The sequence below is a fragment of the Aulonocara stuartgranti genome, assembly GCF_965226115.1.
Source record: "Aulonocara stuartgranti genome assembly, chromosome: 7".
In the NCBI taxonomy this organism is placed as follows: Eukaryota; Metazoa; Chordata; class Actinopteri; order Cichliformes; family Cichlidae; genus Aulonocara; species Aulonocara stuartgranti.
In genome coordinates this window covers 37,065,330-37,082,484 of record NC_138945.1, presented here as the reverse complement: position 1 = coordinate 37,082,484, position 17,155 = coordinate 37,065,330, and the positions used below count along the sequence as shown (strand labels likewise).

At 40.8% G+C, this 17,155-nt stretch overlaps 2 long non-coding RNA genes across 2 annotated transcripts; both read left to right on the top strand.

The window, feature by feature from the left end:
- The first annotated feature begins 1,004 nt into the window (after positions 1-1,004).
- Positions 1,005-4,673, top strand: LOC309711046. The gene is made up of 3 exons (XR_014277873.1): positions 1,005-1,201; positions 2,496-2,611; positions 3,612-4,673. It is a non-coding gene; the product is annotated as an uncharacterized lncRNA (long non-coding RNA).
- A 2,003-nt stretch (positions 4,674-6,676) lies between these two features.
- LOC309710364 lies at positions 6,677-10,340 on the top strand. The gene is made up of 3 exons (XR_014277704.1): positions 6,677-6,873; positions 8,163-8,278; positions 9,279-10,340. It is a non-coding gene; the product is annotated as an uncharacterized lncRNA (long non-coding RNA).
- Positions 10,341-17,155: the final 6,815 nt, after the last annotated feature.

Genomic DNA, 17,155 nt, shown 5'->3' with positions numbered 1-17,155 from the left:
GGAGATTGGAGTGCAGCCCTCTCTTCTTCATGCCATCTTCTTTCTTCTCTTGGAGGAGTTTTCTATTTTGTTGCAGAGCTTCATGAAGCTTTCCTTGCAAGCTTTCATTGTGTTGCTTGATACTCTGAAGCTTGGAATGCATTTCTCTCTCTTTTAACTCCTGTTGCCTTTTCTCTTGCAGAAGCTTTTCATTTTCTTGCAGTGTGTGATCAAGCTTTTTTTTGTATACACTGTACATTAGCTCCATTTCTTGGAGATTGCTGTGCAGCCCTCTCTTCTTCGTGGCGTCTTGTTTCTTCTCTTGGACAAGTTTTTTATTTTGTTGCAGGGCTTCATCAAGCTTTCCTTGGAGCTCCTGGTTCTTTTTGTCCATGTCATGGAGATCTTGTTGTTTCTCCTCAATAATAGCTTCCTTTTCTTGAAGCTGGCATGACAACTTTTTTAGTTGAGCGCTCTTTTGCTCATTTTCCTCCATCAAGAACTTCATCTTCTCTGTGTTTCTGAGCGCTTCAGCCTCCATTTCTTCCAAACGCTTTTCCTCTAGTTCCACTTGGTCACACCAAGGAAGGGAGGAAAGGGAAGAGTCTAGTGGCTCATCCCAGGGAAGAGTGTAGGGGTCAACTTCTTGTCCCTTTAGATTTGTTTGAGACATGTTGGGTCTGGATACAGTTAGAATTGCAAAGGATCCAAATATTTCAAAAGGCTTTTTTGGCGAACGGTTCAATGCTGCACACATCAATGCTGCGAGAAACGGACTAAAAGTCGTTGCTCTTCACCGCTATTTATAGATTTTTGGATCAAAGGATCAAAGGATCAGAATGGTGGTAAGATTCTACATGTGTGTGACGTCATAATTCTGTAAGGCAATGAGGTTGTCACATGATATTTTTGGAGGAGGGCATTTTTCAACTTGGACAAATTATCAATAAAGTTTCAATCTCTGTTATTTTCCCCAAAAACGTGTTGTCGCAATAATGTTTTCTATTGTAATTTGTGCCAACAGATGGCGCAGTTTAAAGTTGGCTGTTACTCTGCCCAGGCTGCTACCATAGAAGAAGAATGTAGACCAATAGTACTTTAACGATGTCCGCTGATCGTTTCCGTGGAAATCTTAGCATTGCTTTAGCCGTCAAGCTAAAGGTTTAGCTTCATACTGCCATATTTTCAGAGTAACAAAATATTTAAACGGTCTCAGATCATGGTGAGTATTTGAAAAATGTTTATTTAATGTGAAGCCTGTGATGTGGAAAGGTTAGCAAGCGTAATTTTGCCTATTGTGTTATACACGGGTGCTTACATCCGAGTAGTGTTGATCTTTTCTAAGGTCCATGGGTTTATCCAACGAGCAGCTAAATCACCGTTATATCTGTAATTTTGTGGGCAACGTCTTAATGCAAAAAAAAAAAAAAAAAAAAAAAAAAATCCCAAAGCAACGAAGCAAAGACTAAAAAACCCCACAATGCGTTTTTAAGCTCTCTCTGTGTTCACTGCCTCTGCAAGTGTCAAACTTCCTCGCTTTAGCTGATGCTAACCAACATTAGCGCTTACGGTTCGTATATAAACACAACTGTCAGCCCTTCACTTTTGGTGCCGACAACATTTTGAGCATTTTCGACAGTTTGTGAAATGGTCGTCATTGGCATTACATGCCAGTAGTGTTCGCTAACTGACTTTACCGGTGATTATATTTATTATTGTTGTCATTATTATTATTATTATTATTATTATTATAATTATTATGTATTATGATTAGTTTCCCCACCGGAAGAATGCGACGTTCTTGCCAGAACATTCCCAAATAATTGACCACGTTTATTAACAGATCAATTTTCTCCACAGTTTTAGGGTGAGCTAGAATAGATATATGGTTTCAGTAATACGAATAAGAGCGCAACAGCATAGAGACAATGACGATCACTCTCATAATTTCATTACGTTAGTGCACCCATCGCTCCGCATCCTTAACGCTACATTGATGTCGAGAGTCTCTGACACAGCTGTGCTCTGCAGCACAGACACCCTGCTTATCTGTGATTCGGCCAGTCTGGTGTTGAACTCCAAAGACATGCGCGGGGTTAGGTTAGTTGGCTGTTGGTGTGAGTGGTTGTCTGAGTCTCTCTAATAACCCTCCAACAGACTGGCGACCTGTCCAGGGTGTACTTTTGCCCTATGACAGCTGGAATACAACCTGAATAAAATAAGTAGGAGAAAATGAATGATGTTTATGAACTGTAGTTAATGTAGTCAGACAATAAGTTACCGAGCAACAGGCCACAAGTCTTGGTGCAGAATCATACTAAGATTTAAAAAATAAAATGTTGGCACTGGTGTTTGAAACAGTATACTGTCAGTAAGACTGGAGCAACTGCACACATCTGGAAACTAATAACTAGAGTAGTTAAGTAACATTTTGTTACTGCATCCATTTAGCCAGGTATAATTAGCATGTCTACATACATGTCATTTCTAATGTGGTCCTATGTGGTATGTTGTAGGACAGTGAAGTGTCTGACACTGACCATGTACCAGTGCCTGAGAACACTGGTATGGAGGGGGAGAACGCACCTCTTTACTGTATTTGTCAGAAACAAGACATCAACTGCTTCATGATGTAAGTATATATCAGTTTTATATTTGCAGTACGTGCAGTAGGGGTGGGCGCTAGCTTCAGCAATGTTATCAGAGATTTTTTTTTTTTTTAAATGAAGATCTTCTATTTCGAGAAAACTACCAATAAGGATATATGCACAGATATAGAAAACAATACTGTAACATTTTATTGATGCTTGCAGTTTGGAGGAAGCAGTATTTGCAAGTGTAACTAAATTCCAGGCATTTTCCATCCTTCTTTTCCTATCAGCTTTTTTCTAATTGTCAGTGTGAACCAAGGTGTCAGCAGCAGCATTATAGTGCAAAAGTAGTGACCCAGCATAGATCAAATGTAAGCACAAAAGTAGCCAAGGTAGTGTTTTTCCTGGAAGTTTTAAGTGAAAGGATAAAGTAACTGCTTACCACTTTAGTTTAACAATGATTAATGAAATGTAACCGTGTAACTCATCAGCAGTCTGCACAGTATGGTCACATATTAAAACTGGAGAATATGTTGTACTTGTTGTAGTGTTTCATCATGGGTCCAGTTTTTACCCAGGTGCTTAAAGCCCTTCTTTACCCTCATGTAACACCAACAGTAATTTCCAACCACTATTTCCTGTTCCTGTCAGTCAAACAAACAGACGACAAACATCTTCTATAAACAGGAATAATGTCATTTTATCGGATTAGAAAACATCTAATCTAGCGTTGATATTACACTGCTGTTTAGTGTCTGGCTAATCTCAGTGTCACCAAAATATCTGCCCTACATGTCAAACAATGAGAGAACTTGAAACAGTAACATCACCTAGCAGCTTATTTTAATTAGTGCTAACGTTGTGTTTGCTGGCTAACATTGCTATTATTATAGTCACAGTTAATTGACTTTGAATAGCTTTATTTCAAAAGTAATTTTACAATTTCACAGCCATTTAGCTGTGTTAACTGCACATGCTGTAGGTCATAAGGCGTGCATGGATCATTTTTATCATCAGCCTCTTATCTTTTGTCCACCACAGGCTTTGCCATGATAAATTGGTCAGTTGACAACCAGGAGCCGTACACCTTAACCTCAGAGGCCAGGACATCCAGGGGCAGTGTGAACACGCACTTGTTTAAATGGGACGCAAGACGGACTATAGAGGGCCACCCCCTTGCCAGACAACCAAGTGCTGTCCCTGTCCACGGCCAGTGTGAGAAGGACTCTCACTAAAGTCAACCCACACAAAGCTGCTGGACCAGACAATATACCTGGACGCGTGCTCAGAGCCCGTGCTGACCAGCTGACTGATGTCCTAGCAGGCATCTTTAACATCTCCCTGAGTCAAGCGGTTGTGCCACAGTGCTTTAAAACCACCACCATCATACCTGTCCCCAGACCTTCCCAAAGCCTAATTACACAATGATTGCCTGAGCCTATTCTTGTTAAATGATGAAAAACTCAAAGGCACGTTTGGGCAGTGGATCTGTGTGAAATCAGCAGCTTGCAAAACTAAATCAAAATGTGTGCTATTGATTCTAAAAATAGAAATCACAATAAAGTTCAACATTTACTAAAACCGCCATTCAGTCATCTGAGAATCTTTCCTCATGAAATTATAACGGTTAGATGAATGTATATGCAGTGATTTACTGATCAATGATAAAAGGGGAGATTTATGCAATAACGAAGACTGTCATGAAAAGTATTTGGCATCTGATCTCCTGTAACCTGCGGAGCTAAGCTGTTTTACCAGCTCTGCTCTCTGATTTTTCTTTTATGAAAAAACACAAGTTGTCAAAGTTATTTGTTTGCAAATGTATTTCAGAAATATCGACATACTTTTTTTTAATCAGCAGAAACTTTATGTCAGTAGTGCAAAAACCTGCACTGATCTGACCTCATTTCTTCCTCATCCTGATTCCTGACCTGGGAAGGGAGAGAAATATTTGTTTTTGTTTGTCTTCTTGTTTTATTTAATTCCTTGTGGGATTTGGATCCAACACGTAAAGTATGCATATTATGCACACACACAAACACACATGCAGCTATTACCCATTTCTTGTATTCTTGAATAAAGACATTGATTTGACACATTTAATTAGCGGCCAATTGTTTTTATTGTTCAATTATTAAGAAAAAAGAAAAGGTGGGGGTGGGTGGGATGTAAAGGGAGAGAGGAGAGAAAACCCCAACAATCCCCTCTGAGCAAGCACGAGGCGACAGTGGATAGGAAAAACTCCCTTTAAAGGAAGAAACCTATGACAGAACCAGGCTCTAGAGGGGGCAGTCAACTGTCGGGACTGGTTGGGGGGTGACTGTGAAGAGAGGGGAGGGAGATGGGGGAGATGGGAGAGGTGTTAGTAGTTAAGGGGGGGGGGGGGGAATTAAGCTGGAATAGAGGTGGGGGAAGAAGAGGTGACATTGGCAGTAGTGAAAGAAGGAGTGTTCTTCCTCCAGAAGAAGCGTTTTTTCTTTTTCTGCTTTTTCTCGAGGATGAGGATCAGCTCCTCGATTTTTTCAGTGTTTTGCTTCTGCAGCTTGTTGCATTTTTTCACCACTTCTTCTTTTTCGGCTTGTTTTTCTTCCAACCTTTCTTTCAGCACTTTAGATGTTGCCTCCTGTTTTTGTAGTTTTTCATTTTCTCCTTCCAGCTCAGATGCTTTGAACTTCATTTTGTTGTAAAGTTCTTGCAGGTTTTGTTTTTTCTTCTCAAACTCCTGGAGAAGAAGTTTTTCTTCTCTCTGCTTACTGACCAGCTGTTCTCTCTCTTGAAGCAGGTCTTGATATTTGTGCAGTGTCTCATCCAACTTTACCTGCAGCATCCTGTCGTTTCCCTCCATGAGCTGGAGTTGGCACTCCATGTCTCCCTGCTTTCTGTCCAGCTGCTCTTTCTCTTGCAGGATTTCTTTATTTTGTAGCAGAGCTTCATCAAGCTTTCCTTGCAAGCTTTCATTTTGTTGCTTGATGCTCTGCAGATTGGAATCCATTTCTTTTTGTTTGATTTCTTGTTCCCTTTTCTCTTCGAGGAGCTTCTCATTTGCTTGCTCTGTGCGATCAAGCCTTTTTTTGTCAACACTGTACATTAGCTCCATGTCTCGGAGATTGGAGTGCAGCCCTCTCTTCTTCATGCCATCTTCTTTCTTCTCTTGGAGGAGTTTTCTATTTTGTTGCAGAGCTTCATGAAGCTTTCCTTGCAAGCTTTCATTGTGTTGCTTGATACTCTGAAGCTTGGAATGCATTTCTCTCTCTTTTAACTCCTGTTGCCTTTTCTCTTGCAGAAGCTTTTCATTTTCTTGCAGTGTGTGATCAAGCTTTTTTTTGTATACACTGTACATTAGCTCCATTTCTTGGAGATTGCTGTGCAGCCCTCTCTTCTTCGTGGCGTCTTGTTTCTTCTCTTGGACAAGTTTTTTATTTTGTTGCAGGGCTTCATCAAGCTTTCCTTGGAGCTCCTGGTTCTTTTTGTCCATGTCATGGAGATCTTGTTGTTTCTCCTCAATAATAGCTTCCTTTTCTTGAAGCTGGCATGACAACTTTTTTAGTTGAGCGCTCTTTTGCTCATTTTCCTCCATCAAGAACTTCATCTTCTCTGTGTTTCTGAGCGCTTCAGCCTCCATTTCTTCCAAACGCTTTTCCTCTAGTTCCACTTGGTCACACCAAGGAAGGGAGGAAAGGGAAGAGTCTAGTGGCTCATCCCAGGGAAGAGTGTAGGGGTCAACTTCTTGTCCCTTTAGATTTGTTTGAGACATGTTGGGTCTGGATACAGTTAGAATTGCAAAGGATCCAAATATTTCAAAAGGCTTTTTTGGCGAACGGTTCAATGCTGCACACATCAATGCTGCGAGAAACGGACTAAAAGTCGTTGCTCTTCACCGCTATTTATAGATTTTTGGATCAAAGGATCAAAGGATCAGAATGGTGGTAAGATTCTACATGTGTGTGACGTCATAATTCTGTAAGGCAATGAGGTTGTCACATGATATTTTTGGAGGAGGGCATTTTTCAACTTGGACAAATTATCAATAAAGTTTCAATCTCTGTTATTTTCCCCAAAAACGTGTTGTCGCAATAATGTTTTCTATTGTAATTTGTGCCAACAGATGGCGCAGTTTAAAGTTGGCTGTTACTCTGCCCAGGCTGCTACCATAGAAGAAGAATGTAGACCAATAGTACTTTAACGATGTCCGCTGATCGTTTCCGTGGAAATCTTAGCATTGCTTTAGCCGTCAAGCTAAAGGTTTAGCTTCATACTGCCATATTTTCAGAGTAACAAAATATTTAAACGGTCTCAGATCATGGTGAGTATTTGAAAAATGTTTATTTAATGTGAAGCCTGTGATGTGGAAAGGTTAGCAAGCGTAATTTTGCCTATTGTGTTATACACGGGTGCTTACATCCGAGTAGTGTTGATCTTTTCTAAGGTCCATGGGTTTATCCAACGAGCAGCTAAATCACCGTTATATCTGTAATTTTGTGGGCAACGTCTTAATGCAAAAAAAAAAAAAAAAAAAAAAAAATCCCAAAGCAACGAAGCAAAGACTAAAAAACCCCACAATGCGTTTTTAAGCTCTCTCTGTGTTCACTGCCTCTGCAAGTGTCAAACTTCCTCGCTTTAGCTGATGCTAACCAACATTAGCGCTTACGGTTCGTATATAAACACAACTGTCAGCCCTTCACTTTTGGTGCCGACAACATTTTGAGCATTTTCGACAGTTTGTGAAATGGTCGTCATTGGCATTACATGCCAGTAGTGTTCGCTAACTGACTTTACCGGTGATTATATTTATTATTGTTGTCATTATTATTATTATTATTATTATTATAATTATTATGTATTATGATTAGTTTCCCCACCGGAAGAATGCGACGTTCTTGCCAGAACATTCCCAAATAATTGACCACGTTTATTAACAGATCAATTTTCTCCACAGTTTTAGGGTGAGCTAGAATAGATATATGGTTTCAGTAATACGAATAAGAGCGCAACAGCATAGAGACAATGACGATCACTCTCATAATTTCATTACGTTAGTGCACCCATCGCTCCGCATCCTTAACGCTACATTGATGTCGAGAGTCTCTGACACAGCTGTGCTCTGCAGCACAGACACCCTGCTTATCTGTGATTCGGCCAGTCTGGTGTTGAACTCCAAAGACATGCGCGGGGTTAGGTTAGTTGGCTGTTGGTGTGAGTGGTTGTCTGAGTCTCTCTAATAACCCTCCAACAGACTGGCGACCTGTCCAGGGTGTACTTTTGCCCTATGACAGCTGGAATACAACCTGAATAAAATAAGTAGGAGAAAATGAATGATGTTTATGAACTGTAGTTAATGTAGTCAGACAATAAGTTACCGAGCAACAGGCCACAAGTCTTGGTGCAGAATCATACTAAGATTTAAAAAATAAAATGTTGGCACTGGTGTTTGAAACAGTATACTGTCAGTAAGACTGGAGCAACTGCACACATCTGGAAACTAATAACTAGAGTAGTTAAGTAACATTTTGTTACTGCATCCATTTAGCCAGGTATAATTAGCATGTCTACATACATGTCATTTCTAATGTGGTCCTATGTGGTATGTTGTAGGACAGTGAAGTGTCTGACACTGACCATGTACCAGTGCCTGAGAACACTGGTATGGAGGGGGAGAACGCACCTCTTTACTGTATTTGTCAGAAACAAGACATCAACTGCTTCATGATGTAAGTATATATCAGTTTTATATTTGCAGTACGTGCAGTAGGGGTGGGCGCTAGCTTCAGCAATGTTATCAGAGATTTTTTTTTTTTTTAAATGAAGATCTTCTATTTCGAGAAAACTACCAATAAGGATATATGCACAGATATAGAAAACAATACTGTAACATTTTATTGATGCTTGCAGTTTGGAGGAAGCAGTATTTGCAAGTGTAACTAAATTCCAGGCATTTTCCATCCTTCTTTTCCTATCAGCTTTTTTCTAATTGTCAGTGTGAACCAAGGTGTCAGCAGCAGCATTATAGTGCAAAAGTAGTGACCCAGCATAGATCAAATGTAAGCACAAAAGTAGCCAAGGTAGTGTTTTTCCTGGAAGTTTTAAGTGAAAGGATAAAGTAACTGCTTACCACTTTAGTTTAACAATGATTAATGAAATGTAACCGTGTAACTCATCAGCAGTCTGCACAGTATGGTCACATATTAAAACTGGAGAATATGTTGTACTTGTTGTAGTGTTTCATCATGGGTCCAGTTTTTACCCAGGTGCTTAAAGCCCTTCTTTACCCTCATGTAACACCAACAGTAATTTCCAACCACTATTTCCTGTTCCTGTCAGTCAAACAAACAGACGACAAACATCTTCTATAAACAGGAATAATGTCATTTTATCGGATTAGAAAACATCTAATCTAGCGTTGATATTACACTGCTGTTTAGTGTCTGGTTAATCTCAGTGTCACCAAAATATCTGCCCTACATGTCAAACAATGAGAGAACTTGAAACAGTAACATCACCTAGCAGCTTATTTTAATTAGTGCTAACGTTGTGTTTGCTGGCTAACATTGCTATTATTATAGTCACAGTTAATTGACTTTGAATAGCTTTATTTCAAAAGTAATTTTACAATTTCACAGCCATTTAGCTGTGTTAACTGCACATGCTGTAGGTCATAAGGCGTGCATGGATCATTTTTATCATCAGCCTCTTATCTTTTGTCCACCACAGGCTTTGCCATGATAAATTGGTCAGTTGACAACCAGGAGCCGTACACCTTAACCTCAGAGGCCAGGACATCCAGGGGCAGTGTGAACACGCACTTGTTTAAATGGGACGCAAGACGGACTATAGAGGGCCACCCCCTTGCCAGACAACCAAGTGCTGTCCCTGTCCACGGCCAGTGTGAGAAGGACTCTCACTAAAGTCAACCCACACAAAGCTGCTGGACCAGACAATATACCTGGACGCGTGCTCAGAGCCCGTGCTGACCAGCTGACTGATGTCCTAGCAGGCATCTTTAACATCTCCCTGAGTCAAGCGGTTGTGCCACAGTGCTTTAAAACCACCACCATCATACCTGTCCCCAGACCTTCCCAAAGCCTAATTACACAATGATTGCCTGAGCCTATTCTTGTTAAATGATGAAAAACTCAAAGGCACGTTTGGGCAGTGGATCTGTGTGAAATCAGCAGCTTGCAAAACTAAATCAAAATGTGTGCTATTGATTCTAAAAATAGAAATCACAATAAAGTTCAACATTTACTAAAACCGCCATTCAGTCATCTGAGAATCTTTCCTCATGAAATTATAACGGTTAGATGAATGTATATGCAGTGATTTACTGATCAATGATAAAAGGGGAGATTTATGCAATAACGAAGACTGTCATGAAAAGTATTTGGCATCTGATCTCCTGTAACCTGCGGAGCTAAGCTGTTTTACCAGCTCTGCTCTCTGATTTTTCTTTTATGAAAAAACACAAGTTGTCAAAGTTATTTGTTTGCAAATGTATTTCAGAAATATCGACATACTTTTTTTTAATCAGCAGAAACTTTATGTCAGTAGTGCAAAAACCTGCACTGATCTGACCTCATTTCTTCCTCATCCTGATTCCTGACCTGGGAAGGGAGAGAAATATTTGTTTTTGTTTGTCTTCTTGTTTTATTTAATTCCTTGTGGGATTTGGATCCAACACGTAAAGTATGCATATTATGCACACACACAAACACACATGCAGCTATTACCCATTTCTTGTATTCTTGAATAAAGACATTGATTTGACACATTTAATTAGCGGCCAATTGTTTTTATTGTTCAATTATTAAGAAAAAAGAAAAGGTGGGGGTGGGTGGGATGTAAAGGGAGAGAGGAGAGAAAACCCCAACAATCCCCTCTGAGCAAGCACGAGGCGACAGTGGATAGGAAAAACTCCCTTTAAAGGAAGAAACCTATGACAGAACCAGGCTCTAGAGGGGGCAGTCAACTGTCGGGACTGGTTGGGGGGTGACTGTGAAGAGAGGGGAGGGAGATGGGGGAGATGGGAGAGGTGTTAGTAGTTAAGGGGGGGGGGGGGAATTAAGCTGGAATAGAGGTGGGGGAAGAAGAGGTGACATTGGCAGTAGTGAAAGAAGGAGTGTTCTTCCTCCAGAAGAAGCGTTTTTTCTTTTTCTGCTTTTTCTCGAGGATGAGGATCAGCTCCTCGATTTTTTCAGTGTTTTGCTTCTGCAGCTTGTTGCATTTTTTCACCACTTCTTCTTTTTCGGCTTGTTTTTCTTCCAACCTTTCTTTCAGCACTTTAGATGTTGCCTCCTGTTTTTGTAGTTTTTCATTTTCTCCTTCCAGCTCAGATGCTTTGAACTTCATTTTGTTGTAAAGTTCTTGCAGGTTTAGGTTTTTCTTCTCAAACTCCTGGAGAAGAAGTTTTTCTTCTCTCTGCTTACTGACCAGCTGTTCTCTCTCTTGAAGCAGGTCTTGATATTTGTGCAGTGTCTCATCCAACTTTACCTGCAGCATCCTGTCGTTTCCCTCCATGAGCTGGAGTTGGCACTCCATGTCTCCCTGCTTTCTGTCCAGCTGCTCTTTCTCTTGAAGGATTGCTTTATTTTGTCGCAGAGCTTCATCGAGCTTTCCTTGCAAGCTTTCATTTTGTTGCTTGATGCTCTGCAGATTGGAATCCATTTCTTTTTGTTTGATTTCTTGTTCCCTTTTCTCTTCGAGGAGCTTCTCATTTGCTTGCTCTGTGCGATCAAGCCTTTTTTTGTCAACACTGTACATTAGCTCCATGTCTCGGAGATTGGAGTGCAGCCCTCTCTTCTTCATGCCATCTTCTTTCTTCTCTTGGAGGAGTTTTCTATTTTGTTGCAGAGCTTCATGAAGCTTTCCTTGCAAGCTTTCATTGTGTTGCTTGATACTCTGAAGCTTGGAATGCATTTCTCTCTCTTTTAACTCCTGTTGCCTTTTCTCTTGCAGAAGCTTTTCATTTTCTTGCAGTGTGTGATCAAGCTTTTTTTTGTATACACTGTACATTAGCTCCATTTCTTGGAGATTGCTGTGCAGCCCTCTCTTCTTCGTGGCGTCTTGTTTCTTCTCTTGGACAAGTTTTTTATTTTGTTGCAGGGCTTCATCAAGCTTTCCTTGGAGCTCCTGGTTCTTTTTGTCCATGTCATGGAGATCTTGTTGTTTCTCCTCAATAATAGCTTCCTTTTCTTGAAGCTGGCATGACAACTTTTTTAGTTGAGCGCTCTTTTGCTCATTTTCCTCCATCAAGAACTTCATCTTCTCTGTGTTTCTGAGCGCTTCATCCTCCATTTCTTCCAAACGCTTTTCCTCTAGTTCCACTTGGTCACACCAAGGAAGAGAGGAAAGGGAAGAGTCTAGTGGCTCATCCCAGGGAAGAGTGTAGGGGTCAACTTCTTGTCCCTTTGGATTTGTTTGAGACATGTTGTGTCTGGATACAGTTAGAATTGCAAAGGATCCAAATATTTCAAAAGGCTTTTTTGGCGAACGGTTCAATGCTGCACACATCAATGCTGCGAGAAACGGACTAAAAGTCGTTGCTCTTCACCGCTATTTATAGGTTTTTGGATCAAAGGATCAAAGGATCAGAATGGTGGTAAGATTCTACATGTGTGTGACGTCATAATTCTGTAAGGCAATGAGGTTGTCACGTGATATTTTTGGAGGAGGGCATTTTTCAACTTGGACAAATTATCAATAAAGTTTCAATCTCTGTTATTTTCCCCAAAAACGTGTTGTCGCAATAATGTTTTCTATTGTAATTTGTGCCAACAGATGGCGCAGTTTAAAGTTGGCTGTTACTCTGCCCAGGCTGCTACCATAGAAGAAGAATGTAGACCAATAGTACTTTAACGATGTCCGCTGATCGTTTCCGTGGAAATCTTAGCATTGCTTTAGCCGTCAAGCTAAAGGTTTAGCTTCATACTGCCATATTTTCAGAGTAACAAAATATTTAAACGGTCGACCTCCCAGCCCTTTGTTCCTTCAGTGGGCTGGTTTCAGTCATTATGCAAATGTACTGTTTATAAGATTGGGGAAACCTGCAGTCAGCTGAGACCGAAGAAGTCACTTGGATGAGTGACGAAACGTTTCTCCCACAAAACGCTACGTCCAGATGAACAGAATCAACTTTTGGAGATTTGCATAATGACTGAAACCAGCCCACTGAAGGAACAATGGGCTGAGAAGCCAGTTTATTCATCATAATTATGCAAATTCTCATGCCCATTGATCAGCAACCACTCTCATTCAAAAAGGCATCTCTAAAATGTAAAAGTAAGGACAAGTGAAGCTTTGTAAAGTACAATTAGATTTCCAGACATTTGGTGATACAGTCACGTTGCACTAACTCTTAGATAAGTGGCTAGGGGTTCTCCAGAAACTTTGTGGGATCTTCTTGAGTTTAAACAAATCTGCTATTCTGACCAGACAGTCAGCAGGGAAAGGTTTGCAATCAAGAGATAAGCTGAGAGCTCAGTGTCAACATTAGTGGATTGAGGTGAATTGAGGAGAAAAGATCTATTCCAATAGAAGGAAATCAAACACTTGGAACAGTTTTCAAATACATTAATAGTAATGCAACACTGTCCTCTTCCCCCAGATAGGCAACTGAGCCTGTTGAACTGTTTGGAATGGAACTTATGGGTAAATTAACCTTAACTGGTATATTTGTCATGGTTGTTTATTCTACTATATGGACCCACTGTGGTGGGGTGTGGTTTGTAGCTCAGCTCTAGGGGAAGGGGTGGAGCAGCTAGTTCAGGGTGTGGTGTTAGAGCAGGCTGACCCACACAGCTGTTCCCCATTACCTGGTCACGCCTTCCCTGCTTCAGTAGGATGCTGGGGTCTAACAGGAGAGCAGTGTGCTGTAATGGGACAAGGCAGCTGCACAAGAAAATATTGTAAATAAAATCATCCACGTGCTTACAACGCGGTGTGCCTTCTTATTGTGATTTATTGCATTTGATGTTGGATAAATGGACACTGTACCCATGTCCTTTTACATATACTTTTTATTTTACTCCAGCAATTGATCCTCCAGTTCTAACCATAGCCTCTTTTTCGTTTATTTTTTGATAACGCTCATTCTTATATTAAAACTTATGTTAAACTTCTTCAAATTAAATCTTGGATGATTAGTCACTTATTTCCTGATCGATTAGCCTTTATCTTGATTTTTAATCTGTCATTACCCCACTCTTTATCTGGAAATAAAGAAATTCAAAGGTCATGTGTAAAAAAAGCATAGATTAGGACTCTAACATCAGCCACAGAGCTGCATTTAGGCATGTTGCAGTTCAAATTGAGCATCAGAATAGGCAAAAAAGGTGATTTAAGTGACTCTGAACATGGAATAGTTGTTGCTGCCAGACCAGCTGGTCTGAATATTACAGAAACTGCTGATCTACTGGGATTTTCCTCACATATCAATCTCAGAATAGGTTTTACGGACGGCTTTGACCTCATAGGAATACAACAGTAGCTCAAATAACCACTTGTTATAACCAAGGTATGCAGAAGAGCATCTCTAAATGCACATCACACTGAACCTTGAAGCAGGTGGCTACAGCAGCAGAAGAGAGTCACAATTTGGTGTAAACAACTTGTATCAACAGTTCAGCTTGTTGATAATAATAATAATGGATTGGATTTATATAGCGCTTTTCTAGGCACCCAAAGTGCTTTACAATACCACTATTCATTCACTCTCACATTCACACACTGGTGGAGGCAAGCTACAGTTGTAGCCACAGCTGCCCTGGGGCAGACTGACAGAAGCGAGGCTGCCATATCGCGCCATCGGCCCCTCTGGCCAACACCAGTAGGCAAGTAGGGTAAAGTGTCTTGCCCAAGGACACAATGACCAGGACAGAGAGCCCAGGGATCGAACCGGCGACCTTCCAGTTACAGATGCGATTCCCAACCCCCTGAGCCACGGTCACCCTGTAATGGTGGTGGGGAACACTTTGGGCCTCTTCATACCAACTGAGCATCATTTAAGCACCACAGCCCGCCTGAGTATTGTTACAGACCACAGTGCACTGTGGTCATAAAGTACTGTGTACTGTCTGATGGCTGCTTCAACCAGGATTACACTATGTCATAAAGGTCAGATCATTTGTAACTATTTTTTTTGAACATGACAGCAAACTGACAGGGTGGCTGTAGCTCAGGTGGTAGAGCAGGTCATCTACTGATTGGAAGGTTGGTGGTTCGATTCCTGGCTTCCCCTAGTCTGCATGCCAAATATCCTTGGGCAAGATACTAACCCGACATTGCTCTCCGATGCATTCATCGGAGTATGAATGTGTGTGAATGTCAGTTAGAAAGCACCTAGGAAAAATGTGCTTGTGCGAATGGGTGAATGCACAAGTTGTGTAAAGTGCTTTGAGTGCTCAGAAGAGTAGAAAAGCGCTATATAAGAACCAGACCATTTACTCATTGTACTCAAGTGGTCTCCACAGTAACCATTGCAGTCCACTGAGCACCCTCGGGATGGTGTGAAATGGGAGATTTGCATTAGTGGTTGCTATGATGTTAATATGGAGCAAAATCTCTAAGGAATGTTTCAAGCAACTTCATCTATGCCATTGAGAATCATACTGCACAGCTAAGCTCAGGAGCCAAAATTTAATGCTTTAAATAGGATGCAGGGTATGCAAATTATCACATGATCAGGCTCCTCAGGTGCTTAGTTACCCTTAAGATGACTGTACTCAGAAACATGATGAGCAACCAGTGAGGAGTATAAAGGGCTCTATGTAAATCCCCATTTCGGCAAACCGCTGTTTGTCTGGATTTTGACTGAGATCATTTACACCTGAAACTCTGAGCAATGCAATTATGGATGATCTGCTGCTCTCTATTCAATGGTTTTCTTGTGACTTGCCAACTTTGCTGTTGTTCAGTTGTGAGCTGTATTGTGCAGACTGTGTGTTGTACTACCTCTGTGTTTGTGGTTGAGTTTCATGTATTTTAAAGGCCACGGGCCTTTGCAAATAAGCTAAGACTATAAATTCTGTGGTGTGTTTCTGGCACACGCTTATACTGATACACAATAAAACAACAAAATGAATCCACTTTCTTTCTTTCTTTCTCTTTTAAAACCTTATATTAAAAGCAAAATATTTCCATCCATATCAGTGGGCTGACAACTTCATTAACATTACCATGTAAGTCCACTTTTTCATTGATTATTAAATCTTATTTTCACTTCTCTCCTTTTAAACTTAACACCAGTTATTTCCACATGCTCACACAGACAAACAGGATTTAGGCTGGCTAAAGTTCATATTAAACCAGTTTGACACGATGTAGTGCTGCCCCCTTCTGGATTAAAGGGTCACTTAACCAAGCTGTATTTTTCCAGCACCACAGGCAATAGAGAAGGATAGGTACATTGTGTTCTCATTTCTCCATCACCCCGGTATTTATCACCAGGAGGAGATAAGCACAGCGTGAACATCAGTACAAAAAACACACAATGCATAGCAACAAGACGTGAATAAATCCTAATAATACAACAGACGATTCTGTCGGAGAGAAGAGGATGAAGTGCACAGCCATTTCTGAGCATCCAGTGCTGTTGTGCTTGTAACTATCCTCAGCAAAGCCAGAACCACACACACATACAAAAAGTTACTATGCTGTTGCAGTGGGTATCATTTTACAGTCGCTCGTTATTGTTTTTTTTTGTTTGTTTGTTTGTTTGTTTTTGTCCCGTTTGGATCTATAGCCATCAGAATTGTTGTCTTAAGGCCAAGAAAGATGCCAAGCGGATTTATTTTACCAAGTGGATCATCATGGCCTTGCCATATTGGTCCATTTGAGGGGGCGTAATGTTGTAACAAATAATATTTCTATTAAGTAAGCTTTACTTTGCATTTTAATTAACGTGGGATTATTTTTTGTATTTAGAAATAATAGTACCAATTTTTTTTTCAACATTTGTGGCACTGGCGTGGCGCCCCCTGATGGACGGCGCCCATAGCATTTGCCTATACGGCCTATGGCACGGGCCGGGGCCCTGGCTGGACCCAGTAATAAAACAGTTTCTGACGTTCTGATCCATAGTCCATCGCAAGAATCGTTGCATCTCCGCCATTATGACATTTTCTGTTCCCAAATCAGAGCGAATCCTAGCAGGTGTTCCCATCCTCTTTTCAACTTCTGCTATGAAATAGCCAGCAATGACCTTGGGATCATTGTTTGTTGAATAGGCATGAAGCCAAATCATAACTCTTGATTAGGCCATCAATAGCTCCATTTATACAGATTCCAAAAGGCTTCAGTTTGTCATAGGAGTCAATATGCCACATAAAATTTGGTCCAGGATTTACATACGTGTTACATACATCGCATTAGGCGATTTCTGCGTCGTTGCTCAACACCGTAAGGGCCAAGATATTTCAGTAAATGTCTCACAGTACTCTGCGTGACAACATAACCTGCCTGAATGTGGTGTAGTTTGTATCCATGGAGCCTCCCGTGTTCCTCCAGTTGATCAATAAGAAATCCTGCCACCTCAATCGGACTCATTCTTTCTCCTGTACAGTCCCATGCGTTTTAGGTTTCTTCTAAGTGTCCGC